Genomic DNA, 20,557 nt, shown 5'->3' with positions numbered 1-20,557 from the left:
TCCCCCCTGTCCCCCCGGAAACGGCCGCAGAGCCCCGAGCGCGGCCCCGCCGGCCCCACCACCGGCCCGGGGCTCCCCCGACACCCCCGCGACCGGCCCCGCCTCAGCTCCGACACTGCCCCCGCCCCTCCACGACCCTCCTCCCCCCGCTCCCCGACACGCTCCCGAGCTGACACAGGAGACCCCCCCCCCCCCCCCCCGCGCTCCTCCGACCGCGCAGTAAACCGCACCACAGCCCCGGCGCACCCCCTTCCTCCCCCCGCCTCCGTGGCCCCGGGACGCTCCCAGCCGCCGGGACCCCCGGCACATGCGGGACCCGCAGCCTGCAGTGCGCCTCCCCCGGCCCCGCTCACCTCCTCCGCGGGGCGGCCGCCGGGCTGGGCCCGAAGGGCCGTGCTCCGTGGCAGCTCCGCTGCCCAGCTCCTGCCCCAGCGCCAGCTCCCCCCAACTGCAGCCCCAGCCCCCAAATGTGGGCCTGCCCTTGCCATCAGCCCCACCTGGGGCCTGTCCTGCCACCCAGCTCCCCCTGGCATTCATCCCAGCCCCAGGGCCCGCAGCTGTGGGCCTGCAGGAACTGGGCAGGGGGCCTGGCCATCAGCCCCTTCAGGGACAGCTGGGGCTGCCAGGGCAGCAGAGGCACCCCCACTCTCCTGACAGCAGCTTGCTGAGAGCTGAAGGGAGAGGCCTGCCTGAGGTGTAGAGTGCGGAAAGGGGAGTATGCGGAGCACAAGAGAACAAATCGAGAGCTCTGGGTGCAACACAAGTCAAGAAAAAAAAAAAAAAACCAACAACGATAGAGCAAACAGAGTGACTCGGGGGGCACCAAAAGGAGGGCCCTGGGGCACACCCAGAAGCACCCAGAAAACTCCAGGACAGGAGAAAAAGCTAAACAGAGACCTCTGCGGCGTGCCGCAAAACACACACGGGGCCACGGGGCGCACCAAAAGGCACGTAGAGGGCTCGGGGGCAACCCAGAATGTGAACTGAGGGGTCCTGAGGGCATCAGAGGGCAAGTGCAGGGCTCTGGGGCAGACCAAAATACAGAGGAAGGGCCTTGGCGCACACCAGAGGGGTCACCAGGCACGCCGCAGGGCTCAACGCGGCTGACAGGATGGCGCCTGCAGGCTGCCCCAGGCACACGAGCGACACTGCGGAGTGCCAAAAGCAAATCCGGGAGCGGTTCGGGGACCTCACGCAGCCCTGGAGGGGCTCTGGCAGCCCTCGCGATGAGGGGAAACACCCCCAAGAGCCCCGAGGGTCCAGGCAACGCAAGGGAAATTCCCCGCAGCTCTGGGAACAGCACCGGGCACCCTGGCAAGCGCAGGCACTCCCAAGTACATGGGACTCGGGGACCAGCTCCCAGCCCCGGACACAATGCATAACCTCCTGCCTCAGGCATCGTGTTCAGGCAAACCGCCCTGGAGCTCGGCACCAGCGTGCCTCCCCTTACCTACGATATCCAAAGAGTCACCGCCGCACCAGCGTCTGTCCGTACGTCTGTCCGTCGGGGAAGGGTCAGCTCCTGCCCCTGCCCTCGACATGGCAGGTGTCCGAGTAGCCTCCCCCCAGTGCTTTTTCCTTCAGGGCTAGGATTCAGCTCGCAGAGCTGAGAGGAAAATGCCTGATCCCGCCTGCCTGCACTTCTGCCCCAACCCAGGCCAGAGCCCCTCAGGTTACTTAGTCCTCATCGCTGCCTCGGGGAGGCCAAAATAACTGCTAACGGTCATTAGCCATACTTACCCTAGTTACCCGTGCCAGAACGCCTCCTCCTGTAGCAGTTCCTGGTGATATCGAGGGGCCGCTGCATTCTGGCTTCCTTGTTTCATCCCGTCCCTTCGGTATTAACCGCAAGCAAACGCTCGTCCGTCTCTTCTCCTCGTCAGCATTTGCTGTCCTTGGTTCCACCTCTGTAAGGAAGCGATAAACTCGCGTTTTACTTCCAGTGAAACGCTTAGGTTTATGCATGATCTTTTTCTCTTTACCCTGTTTTCTTTTTCCCCCTTTTTTTTCTTTTTTTCTTCTTCTTTTCCTTAAGGGAAAGGTCTTAATACGGCACTTTGCACCATACGTTGCAGGGTAAACGGTCTGGAAACGTTACACACAGCAATTAGGGCTAGGTTATTAGGCAGGCGGGCACGTCGCCTAATACCTTCCTAACGCCATCTTCCACGAAACCTTATTTTTATTCCGCTTCAGTGTTATTGTTACTGTTCGCAAACCCTCGTATGCATGCGCTTAACCGACAACTCTCTCGGTCTTTAACTACGTGGAGGAACGACAGCCCTCGATTTGCCTGTCTCCCTTTCAGACCTATTACCTTTTTGAGACTGCTCCTAGCTTCCTCTTACTCTTGCATGCTGGCCTCACAGGCGACGACCAAAATGAACCACCGGATCCCCAGGTCTTGCTGCTTCTCTTCGAGATGTCCCCCTTCGGTGGGCTACCCTGCCAAACAAACCAAAAAGACTGCCGAGGCCGCGAGGGTACCAGATTTTCAGACCGCTTCTCCGAGGCTTTCGGGGTGACTGACGTCACCGCTTCGCTTCACGTTACTCACAGCTACCTTCGTCTATTACTTAGGGCTAAACCTGTTTCTGTTTGCAGAGGGGCTTGTTGCTTCTTTAAACTTGACATATAGTCCATAACCTGCTCTGCATGCTCCCTAGTCCCTTCTGCTTTTGCAACACTTGTGGTAATTCAAGGCGGTAATTAAGAGTCCCCATTGCCCCATAGGCTGGAGCGAGACATTGCTGCTGCTCTGAGGAGGTGCCTAAAAGCCACGCTGTTTTCGCTAGCATCACTGGGGCTTCCCAGAGCCCATCGGTGTTCTCTTTGGCTCTTCCCGAGCCTTTTAGGTTTTTTAGGCTATTCCTTAGTCCTCCATTTTAGGGCAATGTTCTCCTTAAGCACTGCGCACAGCACGATTATCCCAGATCAGCCACATCGTGCACACACAGAGGCTTCTGAGAGGCGGCTCAGAAGAAAAGAGAGAAAAGTCTCTTTGTCATCCGCACATTCACCCGTCAACACTCTTCACCAGGAAGTGCTGTAAGTTCCTGTTTCTCTAAAGCGGGACTGAGTCGAGGCGGAGACGCAGATCGCACCCCATCTTTGTTAGAACGCCTCACTGCTGCGGGCACTGGGTCTGGCAGCAGTTTGAGGAATGTTTGGGGCCTTGCACAGAGTGCAGGGGAAGGTCTGGAGTCAGTGACAACATTGCGGCAGGGCTCGGAGGCGTTTTGGGGCCTGTGGGGGTGTTGGGGCAGGATTTGTGGGTGGTTGAGTGGGTGGTTTAATGGCTCTGGGGGGGCTGGTTGCAGGAAGGGTGGGACTCTGCGGGGCCCTCAGGGCAGGGGTGCCATCCCAGATGCGTAGTGAGCACACAGGGGTGCCCTACGTGGCTCTCAGCTCGGCGGGAGCAGCCACCGGTCTCCCACCCCACCAGACAGGGGAGCGGGGCGGGGGGAGGAGGTGGAGGGATCTATGAGCTCGCAGAGAACGCCAGAGGAGGCAGCAGGGAACTCCCCAAGGACCCCGCGTCCCAGACGAGAGGAGGCATCAGGCTGCCGTGCCGCTGCTAGAGACATCCAGACCCCCGCGCAGACACCCCCCACACACTCCTCCAGGCTGCGTCCGCAGGGGCGAGCGCACGCCCCGGCCCGCGCTGGGGAGGAACCGGGGCCCTACAGGCGACACACGCAAAAGGGAGAGTCAGAGCCGCGCTCCGGCAGACCCGGCGCCGCGCAGACCCGGCGCGGCGCGGCGCGGCGCGGCCCCCGGCCCGACTCCCCCCCCCCGCCCCGCCGCCTCCACGCAGCGACGGCCCCGGCTGGCAGGACACAGCCCGACACCCGCGGCCACCCGAAGGCGCACGCTCGCCTCACCTCGCCTCACCGCGGCCCCCACATGCTCGACTCCAGGCCGCCTCTGCCCTCGCCCGCCGCCGTCCAGCGAAAACACCCGCCCTGCTCGCCGCCATCTTGCCCGCCGCCGCACCGCGCGTGCGCCGCCCGCCCAGGGCTCGCGCCGCCGCACCGCGCGTGCGCCGCCCGCCCAGGGCTCGCGCCGCCGCACCGCGCGTGCGCCGCCCGCCCAGGGCTCGCGCCGCCGCACCGCGCGTGCGCCGGCCGCCCAGGGCTCGCGCCGCCGCACCGCGCGTGCGCCGGCCGCCCAGGGCTCGCGCCGCCGCACCGCGCGTGCGCCGGCCCAGGACCGCGCGAGAGGGGCGGGGGGAGCGCAGCGCGAGGGGCGGGGGGAGCGCAGCGCGAGGGGCGGGGGGAGCGCAGCGCGAGGCAGCCCAGACCCGCAATGGCCCCACCCTCGCGTGGTCTCAGCGCCGCGCTGCAGCCGGCCGGCTCCCGCGCGCCAACCGCAGCCCGCCGCGCCACCCCGGCGCTCAGGCCGAGCAGCGAGCGCCCCGAGGCTGCTCTGCCCGCGCCCGAGAGAGCGGCGGGCTTCAGCGAGCGGGCGCTGGGGCTGCCCCGGGGAGAGAGCGCCGCGGAGCAGCTCCGAGACGGCACTGCCCGTCCCCGCGCCCCCAGGAAGCACCGAGAAGGAAAAGCCCTCTCGGGAAAAGCGCTCCCGGTCCGTGAGCACCGGGCAGGGGGCACGAGCGCGGCCCCTGCGCTTACCCGTCCCCGAGAGAGCGCAGAGTAGCGGCCAACGCGGCGACCGGCAGCGCGCACGTGTGCGCCGGCTGCCCGCAACGGTCTCCGTACGCAGCGGTGGCCGCCGGCGGCTGCAGTGCTGCCTTGTCGACACGCGAGGGCAGCCGTGAGCGCGCCGGAACGCAATGCGCATGCGCGCCCCCCCTCCCGCGTGCAGTGCCGCCTTTCAGACACGCGAGGGCAGCAAGGAGCAGGGCGCAGCGCTTTCCTGCCCCCCTTGCAAAATACTCGCTAGGCAAAAGTGGCTTGGGCTCCTCCCGAACGCTTACCTGGCTTCATTACTACAGCTATTAGGAACCGAAGTGCATAGCCTTCTAGCAAAGGGAACGACCGTCTTTTCAAAACTTCCCGCGACTCCCCAGAATTGTCACTGCCTTGCATCAGCAGCCAGCTTCTTCCAACCCAGCCGCAAGAAACATTTTGCCTTCCCGGCAGAACTTTCTGCTCCCCGGGGGGTCCAAAGGAAACCCGTCACTCACTACTGTCTGTCAAAACGTACCGGAAGCCCTCAAATACAGGACAAGACGCCTTCTCTAAGGAAGCTGACTACTAGGTCTGCTTCACGGCAGCTTCTCCCCAGTATCAGGGTCCACTCAATAAACAAAATAGGACGAGAAATGTCTTAATCTGCTCCAAGTGCTTTCGTATAAGAGAACAACATCAAAACGAGGTATTATTGCATTTAGCCTCCACTACACGTGCTACCCCAGCGCCACGGACTTGCTTTAAAGCATCAGTGACGTACGCGGTCTGGCAGTAATTAATATTCACAGAATGAATACGCACTCGATCGAGTACGGGTGTTCATAAAAAGCTTTGCCAGTGCGTCGCTAGGTAACAAACCTAGACAAGCAGCTATTTGCCCTGATCCTTCGGCTTACATTTCTTCTGCCGGATGTAGTCAAACGTACCTGAACGCAGTGGCCTTGCGAGGCAGTGACACGGTGTCCGTGGGGTGGCTGTTCCAGGGTCTCTCGGGCTGTTCCAGGGTCCTCGGACAGCAACGGTGCTGGTCGACTTTCCCTTGCGCTGCACAGCAGGACAGCTCTGCACCGTGCCCTCCCAGCACCGCTACTCCTCCCAGCAGCTGCCTAACCGGCCCCAATCCTGAGCAAAGCTACGACCCCCAGGAGCCCGCAGCACCCCTCCTACTCTTCCCACCCTCCCCATTTCCAAGAGGGACAGCCACAGCCCCCGGGGACAACCCTGCCTGGTCACGCTGCTGTCCGAAAAGCGGATTCGTTGCCCGCTGTGCACTAAGCCAATAATGACACGCTCAGAAGAGACATTTGCTTATTTATTTCAGTTGTGCAAGCCTGGCTGCTCGGTGTTTTCCCCACAAATCAAGCGCAACTTCCCCCCCCCGCCCCGGCTTTCCAAGTAGCATTTATACAAGTTGCAAGGTTTGCAACTTTCCCTCTTACACCGGTTGGTTAGTGATTTACATACAATTCTAATATTGCTTACACACCATTTTAAAACTACGCATGCTCAGGGGAGGGGTCTTCACCCGGGCACAGGTCTTTCTGACCTATGGGCGTGATTTTCTTGTATTATAATGAGGACAGTTCAGTTCGGGGATACCTCGAATTCCTTTGCTAAATTGGCAACGTCTACATAGAAAACAAAACATTTTGATTTACTATTTCTTTAAGGCTTTAGCACTTCTAGCATGGCCTTGATTAAAGAATTATTTCCTCCCAGGAAATGGGGGGGGGGGGGGTTCCTCCTCATCTGCCTAGTTTAAACAGCAGGAACACTCTTTCTGAGCTTCCAAGGTTGTCTTGCAACACCATCGGAGATGGAAAACACTTCCTGCCCTGTACCGGGGAAAAACAGGGGCATTCCACTGTCCCCCGTGACCTGTGGGGACTCAGGCGTGAGTGACACACGTCCAGTAAGGAACAGACCCAGCGGGCACTACAGCTCCTGGCCTGCCACGCGGCCACCCGCTGGGAACCCCGCTGGCAGGGACCTGCCGCCGCCGCCCCCCCCGCGGGGCCACCTCGAGAGGCGCAGCATGGTCACCCAGTAGCCCCGCCTGAGAAGACTACACCTCCCAGCATACCGTGCACGCGAAAAGGGCGGCCCGGAAGCCCAGTGCCGGAAGACTACTGCTCCCGGCATGCCATGCCAAGCAACATGGCCGCCCGGAAGCCCAGTGCCGGAAGACTACCGCTCCCAGCATGCCGCGCTCAGAACAAACAGGCCCCACCGGAAGCCCAGTGCCGGAAGACTACTGCTCCCGGCATGCCGCGCCGAAAGCTACGGCTCCCCGCAGTCCCGCACCCCAACGCCCGCCCCCCACCCGCAGCGCTGGGGCACCTTTGACCCTCGGCACATTCCGTTCCTTTCCGTCCCGCCCCCCTTCCCCTTCCCCCCTGTCCCCCCGGAAACGGCCGCAGAGCCCCGAGCGCGGCCCCGCCGGCCCCACCACCGGCCCGGGGCTCCCCCGACACCCCCGCGACCGGCCCCGCCTCAGCTCCGACACTGCCCCCGCCCCTCCACGACCCTCCTCCCCCCGCTCCCCGACACGCTCCCGAGCTGACACAGGAGACCCCCCCCCCCCCCCCCCCCGCGCTCCTCCGACCGCGCAGTAAACCGCACCACAGCCCCGGCGCACCCCCTTCCTCCCCCCGCCTCCGTGGCCCCGGGACGCTCCCAGCCGCCGGGACCCCCGGCACATGCGGGACCCGCAGCCTGCAGTGCGCCTCCCCCGGCCCCGCTCACCTCCTCCGCGGGGCGGCCGCCGGGCTGGGCCCGAAGGGCCGTGCTCCGTGGCAGCTCCGCTGCCCAGCTCCTGCCCCAGCGCCAGCTCCCCCCAACTGCAGCCCCAGCCCCCAAATGTGGGCCTGCCCTTGCCATCAGCCCCACCTGGGGCCTGTCCTGCCACCCAGCTCCCCCTGGCATTCATCCCAGCCCCAGGGCCCGCAGCTGTGGGCCTGCAGGAACTGGGCAGGGGGCCTGGCCATCAGCCCCTTCAGGGACAGCTGGGGCTGCCAGGGCAGCAGAGGCACCCCCACTCTCCTGACAGCAGCTTGCTGAGAGCTGAAGGGAGAGCCCTGCCTGGGGTGTAGAGTGCGGAAAGGGGAGTATGCGGAGCACAAGAGAACAAATCGAGAGCTCTGGGTGCAACACAAGTCAAGAAAAAAAAAAAAAAACCAACAACGATAGAGCAAACAGAGTGACTCGGGGGGCACCAAAAGGAGGGCCCTGGGGCACACCCAGAAGCACCCAGAAAACTCCAGGACAGGAGAAAAAGCTAAACAGAGACCTCTGCGGCGTGCCGCAAAACACACACGGGGCCACGGGGCGCACCAAAAGGCACGTAGAGGGCTCGGGGGCAACCCAGAATGTGAACTGAGGGGTCCTGAGGGCATCAGAGGGCAAGTGCAGGGCTCTGGGGCAGACCAAAATACAGAGGAAGGGCCTTGGCGCACACCAGAGGGGTCACCAGGCACGCCGCAGGGCTCAACGCGGCTGACAGGATGGCGCCTGCAGGCTGCCCCAGGCACACGAGCGACACTGCGGAGTGCCAAAAGCAAATCCGGGAGCGGTTCGGGGATCTCACGCAGCCCTGGAGGGGCTCTGGCAGCCCTCGCGATGAGGGGAAACACCCCCAAGAGCCCCGAGGGTCCAGGCAACGCAAGGGAAATTCCCCGCAGCTCTGGGAACAGCACCGGGCACCCTGGCAAGCGCAGGCACTCCCAAGTACATGGGACTCGGGGACCAGCTCCCAGCCCCGGACACAATGCATAACCTCCTGCCTCAGGCATCGTGTTCAGGCAAACCGCCCTGGAGCTCGGCACCAGCGTGCCTCCCCTTACCTACGATATCCAAAGAGTCACCGCCGCACCAGCGTCTGTCCGTACGTCTGTCCGTCGGGGAAGGGTCAGCTCCTGCCCCTGCCCTCGACATGGCAGGTGTCCGAGTAGCCTCCCCCCAGTGCTTTTTCCTTCAGGGCTAGGATTCAGCTCGCAGAGCTGAGAGGAAAATGCCTGATCCCGCCTGCCTGCACTTCTGCCCCAACCCAGGCCAGAGCCCCTCAGGTTACTTAGTCCTCATCGCTGCCTCGGGGAGGCCAAAATAACTGCTAACGGTCATTAGCCATACTTACCCTAGTTACCCGTGCCAGAACGCCTCCTCCTGTAGCAGTTCCTGGTGATATCGAGGGGCCGCTGCATTCTGGCTTCCTTGTTTCATCCCGTCCCTTCGGTATTAACCGCAAGCAAACGCTCGTCCGTCTCTTCTCCTCGTCAGCATTTGCTGTCCTTGGTTCCACCTCTGTAAGGAAGCGATAAACTCGCGTTTTACTTCCAGTGAAACGCTTAGGTTTATGCATGATCTTTTTCTCTTTACCCTGTTTTCTTTTTCCCCCTTTTTTTTCTTTTTTTCTTCTTCTTTTCCTTAAGGGAAAGGTCTTAATACGGCACTTTGCACCATACGTTGCAGGGTAAACGGTCTGGAAACGTTACACACAGCAATTAGGGCTAGGTTATTAGGCAGGCGGGCACGTCGCCTAATACCTTCCTAACGCCATCTTCCACGAAACCTTATTTTTATTCCGCTTCAGTGTTATTGTTACTGTTCGCAAACCCTCGTATGCATGCGCTTAACCGACAACTCTCTCGGTCTTTAACTACGTGGAGGAACGACAGCCCTCGATTTGCCTGTCTCCCTTTCAGACCTATTACCTTTTTGAGACTGCTCCTAGCTTCCTCTTACTCTTGCATGCTGGCCTCACAGGCGACGACCAAAATGAACCACCGGATCCCCAGGTCTTGCTGCTTCTCTTCGAGATGTCCCCCTTCGGTGGGCTACCCTGCCAAACAAACCAAAAAGACTGCCGAGGCCGCGAGGGTACCAGATTTTCAGACCGCTTCTCCGAGGCTTTCGGGGTGACTGACGTCACCGCTTCGCTTCACGTTACTCACAGCTACCTTCGTCTATTACTTAGGGCTAAACCTGTTTCTGTTTGCAGAGGGGCTTGTTGCTTCTTTAAACTTGACATATAGTCCATAACCTGCTCTGCATGCTCCCTAGTCCCTTCTGCTTTTGCAACACTTGTGGTAATTCAAGGCGGTAATTAAGAGTCCCCATTGCCCCATAGGCTGGAGCGAGACATTGCTGCTGCTCTGAGGAGGTGCCTAAAAGCCACGCTGTTTTCGCTAGCATCACTGGGGCTTCCCAGAGCCCATCGGTGTTCTCTTTGGCTCTTCCCGAGCCTTTTAGGTTTTTTAGGCTATTCCTTAGTCCTCCATTTTAGGGCAATGTTCTCCTTAAGCACTGCGCACAGCACGATTATCCCAGATCAGCCACATCGTGCACACACAGAGGCTTCTGAGAGGCGGCTCAGAAGAAAAGAGAGAAAAGTCTCTTTGTCATCCGCACATTCACCCGTCAACACTCTTCACCAGGAAGTGCTGTAAGTTCCTGTTTCTCTAAAGCGGGACTGAGTCGAGGCGGAGACGCAGATCGCACCCCATCTTTGTTAGAACGCCTCACTGCTGCGGGCACTGGGTCTGGCAGCAGTTTGAGGAATGTTTGGGGCCTTGCACAGAGTGCAGGGGAAGGTCTGGAGTCAGTGACAACATTGCGGCAGGGCTCGGAGGCGTTTTGGGGCCTGTGGGGGTGTTGGGGCAGGATTTGTGGGTGGTTGAGTGGGTGGTTTAATGGCTCTGGGGGGGCTGGTTGCAGGAAGGGTGGGACTCTGCGGGGCCCTCAGGGCAGGGGTGCCATCCCAGATGCGTAGTGAGCACACAGGGGTGCCCTACGTGGCTCTCAGCTCGGCGGGAGCAGCCACCGGTCTCCCACCCCACCAGACAGGGGAGCGGGGCGGGGGGAGGAGGTGGAGGGATCTATGAGCTCGCAGAGAACGCCAGAGGAGGCAGCAGGGAACTCCCCAAGGACCCCGCGTCCCAGACGAGAGGAGGCATCAGGCTGCCGTGCCGCTGCTAGAGACATCCAGACCCCCGCGCAGACACCCCACACACACTCCTCCAGGCTGCGTCCGCAGGGGCGAGCGCACGCCCCGGCCCGCGCTGGGGAGGAACCGGGGCCCTACAGGCGACACACGCAAAAGGGAGAGTCAGAGCCGCGCTCCGGCAGACCCGGCGCCGCGCAGACCCGGCGCGGCGCGGCGCGGCGCGGCCCCCGGCCCGACTCCCCCCCCCCGCCCCGCCGCCTCCACGCAGCGACGGCCCCGGCTGGCAGGACACAGCCCGACACCCGCGGCCACCCGAAGGCGCACGCTCGCCTCACCTCGCCTCACCGCGGCCCCCACATGCTCGACTCCAGGCCGCCTCTGCCCTCGCCCGCCGCCGTCCAGCGAAAACACCCGCCCTGCTCGCCGCCATCTTGCCCGCCGCCGCACCGCGCGTGCGCCGGCCGCCCAGGGCTCGCGCCGCCGCACCGCGCGTGCGCCGGCCGCCCAGGGCTCGCGCCGCCGCACCGCGCGTGCGCCGGCCGCCCAGGGCTCGCGCCGCCGCACCGCGCGTGCGCCGGCCGCCCAGGGCTCGCGCCGCCGCACCGCGCGTGCGCCGGCCGCCCAGGGCTCGCGCCGCCGCACCGCGCGTGCGCCGGCCGCCCAGGGCTCGCGCCGCCGCACCGCGCGTGCGCCGGCCGCCCAGGGCTCGCGCCGCCGCACCGCGCGTGCGCCGGCCGCCCAGGGCTCGCGCCGCCGCACCGCGCGTGCGCCGGCCGCCCAGGGCTCGCGCCGCCGCACCGCGCGTGCGCCGGCCCAGGACCGCGCGAGAGGGGCGGGGGGAGCGCAGCGCGAGGGGCGGGGGGAGCGCAGCGCCAGGGGCGGGGGGAGCGCAGCGCCAGGGGCGGGGGGAGCGCAGCGCCAGGGGCGGGGGGAGCGCAGCGCGAGGCAGCCCAGACCCGCAATGGCCCCACCCTCGCGTGGTCTCAGCGCCGCGCTGCAGCCGGCCGGCTCCCGCGCGCCAACCGCAGCCCGCCGCGCCACCCCGGCGCTCAGGCCGAGCAGCGAGCGCCCCGAGGCTGCTCTGCCCGCGCCCGAGAGAGCGGCGGGCTTCAGCGAGCGGGCGCTGGGGCTGCCCCGGGGAGAGAGCGCCGCGGAGCAGCTCCGAGACGGCACTGCCCGTCCCCGCGCCCCCAGGAAGCACCGAGAAGGAAAAGCCCTCTCGGGAAAAGCGCTCCCGGTCCGTGAGCACCGGGCAGGGGGCACGAGCGCGGCCCCTGCGCTTACCCGTCCCCGAGAGAGCGCAGAATAGCGGCCAACGCGGCGACCGGCAGCGCGCACGTGTGCGCCGGCTGCCCGCAACGGTCTTCGTACGCAGCGGTGGCCGCCGGCGGCTGCAGTGCTGCCTTGTCGACACGCGAGGGCAGCCGTGAGCGCGCCGGAACGCAATGCGCATGCGCGCCCCCCCTCCCGCGCGCAGTGCCGCCTTTCAGACACGCGAGGGCAGCAAGGAGCAGGGCGCAGCGCTTTCCTGCCCCCCTTGCAAAATACTCGCTAGGCAAAAGTGGCTTGGGCTCCTCCCGAACGCTTACCTGGCTTCATTACTACAGCTATTAGGAACCGAAGTGCATAGCCTTCTAGCAAAGGGAACGACCGTCTTTTCAAAACTTCCCGCGACTCCCCAGAATTGTCACTGCCTTGCATCAGCAGCCAGCTTCTTCCAACCCAGCCGCAAGAAACATTTTGCCTTCCCGGCAGAACTTTCTGCTCCCCGGGGGGGTCCAAAGGAAACCCGTCACTCACTACTGTCTGTCAAAACGTACCGGAAGCCCTCAAATACAGGACAAGACGCCTTCTCTAAGGAAGCTGACTACTAGGTCTGCTTCACGGCAGCTTCTCCCCAGTATCAGGGTCCACTCAATAAACAAAATAGGACGAGAAATGTCTTAATCTGCTCCAAGTGCTTTCGTATAAGAGAACAACATCAAAACGAGGTATTATTGCATTTAGCCTCCACTACACGTGCTACCCCAGCGCCACGGACTTGCTTTAAAGCATCAGTGACGTACGCGGTCTGGCAGTAATTAATATTCACAGAATGAATACGCACTCGATCGAGTACGGGTGTTCATAAAAAGCTTTGCCAGTGCGTCGCTAGGTAACAAACCTAGACAAGCAGCTATTTGCCCTGATCCTTCGGCTTACATTTCTTCTGCCGGATGTAGTCAAACGTACCTGAACGCAGTGGCCTTGCGAGGCAGTGACACGGTGTCCGTGGGATGGCTGTTCCAGGGTCTCTCGGGCTGTTCCAGGGTCCTCGGACAGCAACGGTGCTGGTCGACTTTCCCTTGCGCTGCACAGCAGGACAGCTCTGCACCGTGCCCTCCCAGCACCGCTACTCCTCCCAGCAGCTGCCTAACCGGCCCCAATCCTGAGCAAAGCTACGACCCCCAGGAGCCCGCAGCACCCCTCCTACTCTTCCCACCCTCCCCATTTCCAAGAGGGACAGCCACAGCCCCCGGGGACAACCCTGCCTGGTCACGCTGCTGTCCGAAAAGCGGATTCGTTGCCCGCTGTGCACTAAGCCAATAATGACACGCTCAGGAGAGACATTTGCTTATTTATTTCAGTTGTGCAAGCCTGGCTGCTCGGTGTTTTCCCCACAAATCAAGCGCAACTTCCCCCCCCCGCCCCGGCTTTCCAAGTAGCATTTATACAAGTTGCAAGGTTTGCAACTTTCCCTCTTACACCGGTTGGTTAGTGATTTACATACAATTCTAATATTGCTTACACACCATTTTAAAACTACGCATGCTCAGGGGAGGGGTCTTCACCCGGGCACAGGTCTTTCTGACCTATGGGCGTGATTTTCTTGTATTATAATGAGGACAGTTCAGTTCGGGGATACCTCGAATTCCTTTGCTAAATTGGCAACGTCTACATAGAAAACAAAACATTTTGATTTACTATTTCTTTAAGGCTTTAGCACTTCTAGCATGGCCTTGATTAAAGAATTATTTCCTCCCAGGAAATGGGGGGGGGGGGTTCCTCCTCATCTGCCTAGTTTAAACAGCAGGAACACTCTTTCTGAGCTTCCAAGGTTGTCTTGCAACACCATCGGAGATGGAAAACACTTCCTGCCCTGTACCGGGGAAAAACAGGGGCATTCCACTGTCCCCCGTGACCTGTGGGGACTCAGGCGTGAGTGACACACGTCCAGTAAGGAACAGACCCAGCGGGCACTACAGCTCCTGGCCTGCCACGCGGCCACCCGCTGGGAACCCCGCTGGCAGGGACCTGCCGCCGCCGCCCCCCCCGCGGGGCCACCTCGAGAGGCGCAGCATGGTCACCCAGTAGCCCCGCCTGAGAAGACTACACCTCCCAGCATACCGTGCACGCGAAAAGGGCGGCCCGGAAGCCCAGTGCCGGAAGACTACTGCTCCCGGCATGCCATGCCAAGCAACATGGCCGCCCGGAAGCCCAGTGCCGGAAGACTACCGCTCCCAGCATGCCGCGCTCAGAACAAACAGGCCCCACCGGAAGCCCAGTGCCGGAAGACTACTGCTCCCGGCATGCCGCGCCGAAAGCTACGGCTCCCCGCAGTCCCGCACCCCAACGCCCGCCCCCCACCCGCAGCGCTGGGGCACCTTTGACCCTCGGCACATTCCGTTCCTTTCCGTCCCGCCCCCCTTCCCCTTCCCCCCTGTCCCCCCGGAAACGGCCGCAGAGCCCCGAGCGCGGCCCCGCCGGCCCCACCACCGGCCCGGGGCTCCCCCGACACCCCCGCGACCGGCCCCGCCTCAGCTCCGACACTGCCCCCGCCCCTCCACGACCCTCCTCCCCCCGCTCCCCGACACGCTCCCGAGCTGACACAGGAGACCCCCCCCGCGCTCCTCCGACCGCGCAGTAAACCGCACCACAGCCCCGGCGCACCCCCTTCCTCCCCCCGCCTCCGTGGCCCCGGGACGCTCCCAGCCGCCGGGACCCCCGGCACATGCGGGACCCGCAGCCTGCAGTGCGCCTCCCCCGGCCCCGCTCACCTCCTCCGCGGGGCGGCCGCCGGGCTGGGCCCGAAGGGCCGTGCTCCGTGGCAGCTCCGCTGCCCAGCTCCTGCCCCAGCGCCAGCTCCCCCCAACTGCAGCCCCAGCCCCCAAATGTGGGCCTGCCCTTGCCATCAGCCCCACCTGGGGCCTGTCCTGCCACCCAGCTCCCCCTGGCATTCATCCCAGCCCCAGGGCCCGCAGCTGTGGGCCTGCAGGAACTGGGCAGGGGGCCTGGCCATCAGCCCCTTCAGGGACAGCTGGGGCTGCCAGGGCAGCAGAGGCACCCCCACTCTCCTGACAGCAGCTTGCTGAGAGCTGAAGGGAGAGCCCTGCCTGGGGTGTAGAGTGCGGAAAGGGGAGTATGCGGAGCACAAGAGAACAAATCGAGAGCTCTGGGTGCAACACAAGTCAAGAAAAAAAAAAAAAAAACCAACAACGATAGAGCAAACAGAGTGACTCGGGGGGCACCAAAAGGAGGGCCCTGGGGCACACCCAGAAGCACCCAGAAAACTCCAGGACAGGAGAAAAAGCTAAACAGAGACCTCTGCGGCGTGCCGCAAAACACACACGGGGCCACGGGGCGCACCAAAAGGCACGTAGAGGGCTCGGGGGCAACCCAGAATGTGAACTGAGGGGTCCTGAGGGCATCAGAGGGCAAGTGCAGGGCTCTGGGGCAGACCAAAATACAGAGGAAGGGCCTTGGCGCACACCAGAGGGGTCACCAGGCACGCCGCAGGGCTCAACGCGGCTGACAGGATGGCGCCTGCAGGCTGCCCCAGGCACACGAGCGACACTGCGGAGTGCCAAAAGCAAATCCGGGAGCGGTTCGGGGACCTCACGCAGCCCTGGAGGGGCTCTGGCAGCCCTCGCGATGAGGGGAAACACCCCCAAGAGCCCCGAGGGTCCAGGCAACGCAAGGGAAATTCCCCGCAGCTCTGGGAACAGCACCGGGCACCCTGGCAAGCGCAGGCACTCCCAAGTACATGGGACTCGGGGACCAGCTCCCAGCCCCGGACACAATGCATAACCTCCTGCCTCAGGCATCGTGTTCAGGCAAACCGCCCTGGAGCTCGGCACCAGCGTGCCTCCCCTTACCTACGATATCCAAAGAGTCACCGCCGCACCAGCGTCTGTCCGTACGTCTGTCCGTCGGGGAAGGGTCAGCTCCTGCCCCTGCCCTCGACATGGCAGGTGTCCGAGTAGCCTCCCCCCAGTGCTTTTTCCTTCAGGGCTAGGATTCAGCTCGCAGAGCTGAGAGGAAAATGCCTGATCCCGCCTGCCTGCACTTCTGCCCCAACCCAGGCCAGAGCCCCTCAGGTTACTTAGTCCTCATCGCTGCCTCGGGAAGGCCGAAATAACTGCTAACGGTCATTAGCCATACTTACCCTAGTTACCCGTGCCAGAACGCCTCCTCCTGTAGCAGTTCCTGGTGATATCGAGGGGCCGCTGCATTCTGGCTTCCTTGTTTCATCCCGGCCCTTCGGTATTAACCGCAAGCAAACGCTCGTCCGTCTCTTCTCTTCGTCAGCATTTGCTGTCCTTGGTTCCATCTCTGTAAGGAAGCGATAAACTCGCGTTTTACTTCCAGTGAAACGCTTAGGTTTATGCATGATCTTTTTCTCTTTACCCTGTTTTCTTTTTCCCCCTTTTTTTTCTTTTTTTCTTCTTCTTTTCCTTAAGGGAAAGGTCTTAATACGGCACTTTGCACCATACGTTGCAGGGTAAACGGTCTGGAAACGTTACACACAGCAATTAGGGCTAGGTTATTAGGCAGGCGGGCACGTCGCCTAATACCTTCCTAACGCCATCTTCCACGAAACCTTACTTTTATTCCGCTTCAGTGTTATTGTTACTGTTCGCAAACCCTCGTATGCATGCGCTTAACCGACAACTCTCTCGGTCTTTAACTACGTGGAGGAACGACAGCCCTCGATTTGTCTGTCTCCCTTTCAGACCTATTACCTTTTTGAGACTGCTCCTAGCTTCCTCTTACTCTTGCATGCTGGCCTCACAGGCGACGACCAAAATGAACCACCGGATCCCCAGGTCTTGCTGCTTCTCTTCGAGATGTCCCCCTTCGGTGGGCTACCCTGCCAAACAAACCAAAAAGACTGCCGAGGCCGCGAGGGTACCAGATTTTCAGACCGCTTCTCCGAGGCTTTCGGGGTGACTGACGTCACCGCTTCGCTTCACGTTACTCACAGCTACCTTCGTCTATTACTTAGGGCTAAACCTGTTTCTGTTTGCAGAGGGGCTTGTTGCTTCTTTAAACTTGACATATAGTCCATAACCTGCTCTGCATGCTCCCTAGTCCCTTCTGCTTTTGCAACACTTGTGGTAATTCAAGGCGGTAATTAAGAGTCCCCATTGCCCCATAGGCTGGAGCGAGACATTGCTGCTGCTCTGAGGAGGTGCCTAAAAGCCACGCTGTTTTCGCTAGCATCACTGGGGCTTCCCAGAGCCCATCGGTGTTCTCTTTGGCTCTTCCCGAGCCTTTTAGGTTTTTTAGGCTATTCCTTAGTCCTCCATTTTAGGGCAATGTTCTCCTTAAGCACTGCGCACAGCACGATTATCCCAGATCAGCCACATCGTGCACACACAGAGGCTTCTGAGAGGCGGCTCAGAAGAAAAGAGAGAAAAGTCTCTTTGTCATCCGCACATTCACCCGTCAACACTCTTCACCAGGAAGTGCTGTAAGTTCCTGTTTCTCTAAAGCAGGACTGAGTCGAGGCGGAGACGCAGATCGCACCCCATCTTTGTTAGAACGCCTCACTGCTGCGGGCACTGGGTCTGGCAGCAGTTTGAGGAATGTTTGGGGCCTTGCACAGAGTGCAGGGGAAGGTCTGGAGTCAGTGACAACATTGCGGCAGGGCTCGGAGGCGTTTTGGGGCCTGTGGGGGTGTTGGGGCAGGATTTGTGGGTGGTTGAGTGGGTGGTTTAATGGCTCTGGGGGGGCTGGTTGCAGGAAGGGTGGGACTCTGCGGGGCCCTCAGGGCAGGGGTGCCATCCCAGATGCGTAGTGAGCACACAGGGGTGCCCTACGTGGCTCTCAGCTCGGCGGGAGCAGCCACCGGTCTCCCACCCCACCAGACAGGGGAGCGGGGCGGGGGGAGGAGGTGGAGGGATCTATGAGCTCGCAGAGAACGCCAGAGGAGGCAGCAGGGAACTCCCCAAGGACCCCGCGTCCCAGACGAGAGGAGGCATCAGGCTGCCCTGCCGCTGCTAGAGACATCCAGACCCCCGCGCAGACACCCCCCACATACTCCTCCAGGCTGCGTCCGCAGGGGCGAGCGCACGCCCCGGCCCGCGCTGGGGAGGAACCGGGGCCCTACAGGCGACACACGCAAAAGGGAGAGTCAGAGCCGCGCTCCGGCAGACCCGGCGCCGCGCAGACCCGGCGCGGCGCGGCGCGGCGCGGCCCCCGGCCCGACTCCCCCCCCCCGCCCCGCCGCCTCCACGCAGCGACGGCCCCGGCTGGCAGGACACAGCCCGACACCCGCGGCCACCCGAAGGCGCACGCTCGCCTCACCTCGCCTCACCGCGGCCCCCACATGCTCGACTCCAGGCCGCCTCTGCCCTCGCCCGCCGCCGTCCAGCGAAAACACCCGCCCTGCTCGCCGCCATCTTGCCCGCCGCCGCACCGCGCGTGCGCCGGCCGCCCAGGGCTCGCGCCGCCGCACCGCGCGTGCGCCGGCCGCCCAGGGCTCGCGCCGCCGCACCGCGCGTGCGCCGGCCGCCCAGGGCTCGCGCCGCCGCACCGCGCGTGCGCCGGCCGCCCAGGGCTCGCGCCGCCGCACCGCGCGTGCGCCGGCCGCCCAGGGCTCGCGCCGCCGCACCGCGCGTGCGCCGGCCGCCCAGGGCTCGCGCCGCCGCACCGCGCGTGCGCCGGCCGCCCAGGGCTCGCGCCGCCGCACCGCGCGTGCGCCGGCCGCCCAGGGCTCGCGCCGCCGCACCGCGCGTGCGCCGGCCCAGGACCGCGCGAGAGGGGCGGGGGGAGCGCAGCGCGAGGGGCGGGGGGAGCGCAGCGCGAGGGGCGGGGGGAGCGCAGCGCGAGGGGCGGGGGGAGCGCAGCGCGAGGGGCGGGGGGAGCGCAGCGCCAGGGGCGGGGGGAGCGCAGCGCCAGGGGCGGGGGGAGCGCAGCGCCAGGGGCGGGGGGAGCGCAGCGCCAGGGGCGGGGGGAGCGCAGCGCCAGGGGCGGGGGGAGCGCAGCGCGAGGCAGCCCAGACCCGCAATGGCCCCACCCTCGCGTGGTCTCAGCGCCGCGCTGCAGCCGGCCGGCTCCCGCGCGCCAACCGCAGCCCGCCGCGCCACCCCGGCGCTCAGGCCGAGCAGCGAGCGCCCCGAGGCTGCTCTGCCCGCGCCCGAGAGAGCGGCGGGCTTCAGCGAGCGGGCGCTGGGGCTGCCCCGGGGAGAGAGCGCCGCGGAGCAGCTCCGAGACGGCACTGCCCGTCCCCGCGCCCCCAGGAAGCACCGAGAAGGAAAAGCCCTCTCGGGAAAAGCGCTCCCGGTCCGTGAGCACCGGGCAGGGGGCACGAGCGCGGCCCCTGCGCTTACCCGTCCCCGAGAGAGCGCAGAATAGCGGCCAACGCGGCGACCGGCAGCGCGCACGTGTGCGCCGGCTGCCCGCAACGGTCTTCGTACGCAGCGGTGGCCGCCGGCGGCTGCAGTGCTGCCTTGTCGACACGCGAGGGCAGCCGTGAGCGCGCCGGAACGCAATGCGCATGCGCGCCCCCCCTCCCGCGTGCAGTGCCGCCTTTCAGACACGCGGGGGCAGCAAGGAGCAGGGCGCAGCGCTTTCCTGCCCCCCTTGCAAAATACTCGCTAGGCAAAAGTGGCTTGGGCTCCTCCCGAACGCTTACCTGGCTTCATTACTACAGCTATTAGGAACCGAAGTGCATAGCCTTCTAGCAAAGGGAACGACCGTCTTTTCAAAACTTCCCGCGACTCCCCAGAATTGTCACTGCCTTGCATCAGCAGCCAGCTTCTTCCAACCCAGCCGCAAGAAACATTTTGCCTTCCCGGCAGAACTTTCTGCTCCCCGGGGGGTCCAAAGGAAACCCGTCACTCACTACTGTCTGTCAAAACGTACCGGAAGCCCTCAAATACAGGACAAGACGCCTTCTCTAAGGAAGCTGACTACTAGGTCTGCTTCACGGCAGCTTCTCCCCAGTATCAGGGTCCACTCAATAAACAAAATAGGACGAGAAATGTCTTAATCTGCTCCAAGTGCTTTCGTATAAGAGAACAACATCAAAACGAGGTATTATTGCATTTAGCCTCCACTACACGTGCTACCCCAGCGCCACGGACTTGCTTTAAAGCATCAGTGACGTACGCGGTCTGGCAGTAATTAATATTCACAGAATGAATACGCACTCGATCGAGTACGGGTGTTCATAAAAAGCTTTGCCAGTGCGTCGCTAGGTAACAAACCTAGACAAGCAGCTATTTGCCCTGATCCTTCGGCTTACATTTCTTCTGCCGGATGTAGTCAAACGTACCTGAACGCAGTGGCCTTGCGAGGCAGTGACACGGTGTCCGTGGGGTGGCTGTTCCAGGGTCTCTCGGGCTGTTCCAGGGTCCTCGGACAGCAACGGTGCTGGTCGACTTTCCCTTGCGCTGCACAGCAGGACAGCTCTGCACCGTGCCCTCCCAGCACCGCTACTCCTCCCAGCAGCTGCCTAACCGGCCCCAATCCTGAGCAAAGCTACGACCCCCAGGAGCCCGCAGCACCCCTCCTACTCTTCCCACCCTCCCCATTTCCAAGAGGGACAGCCACAGCCCCCGGGGACAACCCTGCCTGGTCACGCTGCTGTCCGAAAAGCGGATTCGTTGCCCGCTGTGCACTAAGCCAATAATGACACGCTCAGAAGAGACATTTGCTTATTTATTTCAGTTGTGCAAGCCTGGCTGCTCGGTGTTTT

This window comes from Dromaius novaehollandiae, chromosome 6 (genome assembly GCF_036370855.1).
Source record: "Dromaius novaehollandiae isolate bDroNov1 chromosome 6, bDroNov1.hap1, whole genome shotgun sequence".
In the NCBI taxonomy this organism is placed as follows: Eukaryota; Metazoa; Chordata; class Aves; order Casuariiformes; family Dromaiidae; genus Dromaius; species Dromaius novaehollandiae.
This window is presented reverse-complemented; position numbering follows the sequence as displayed.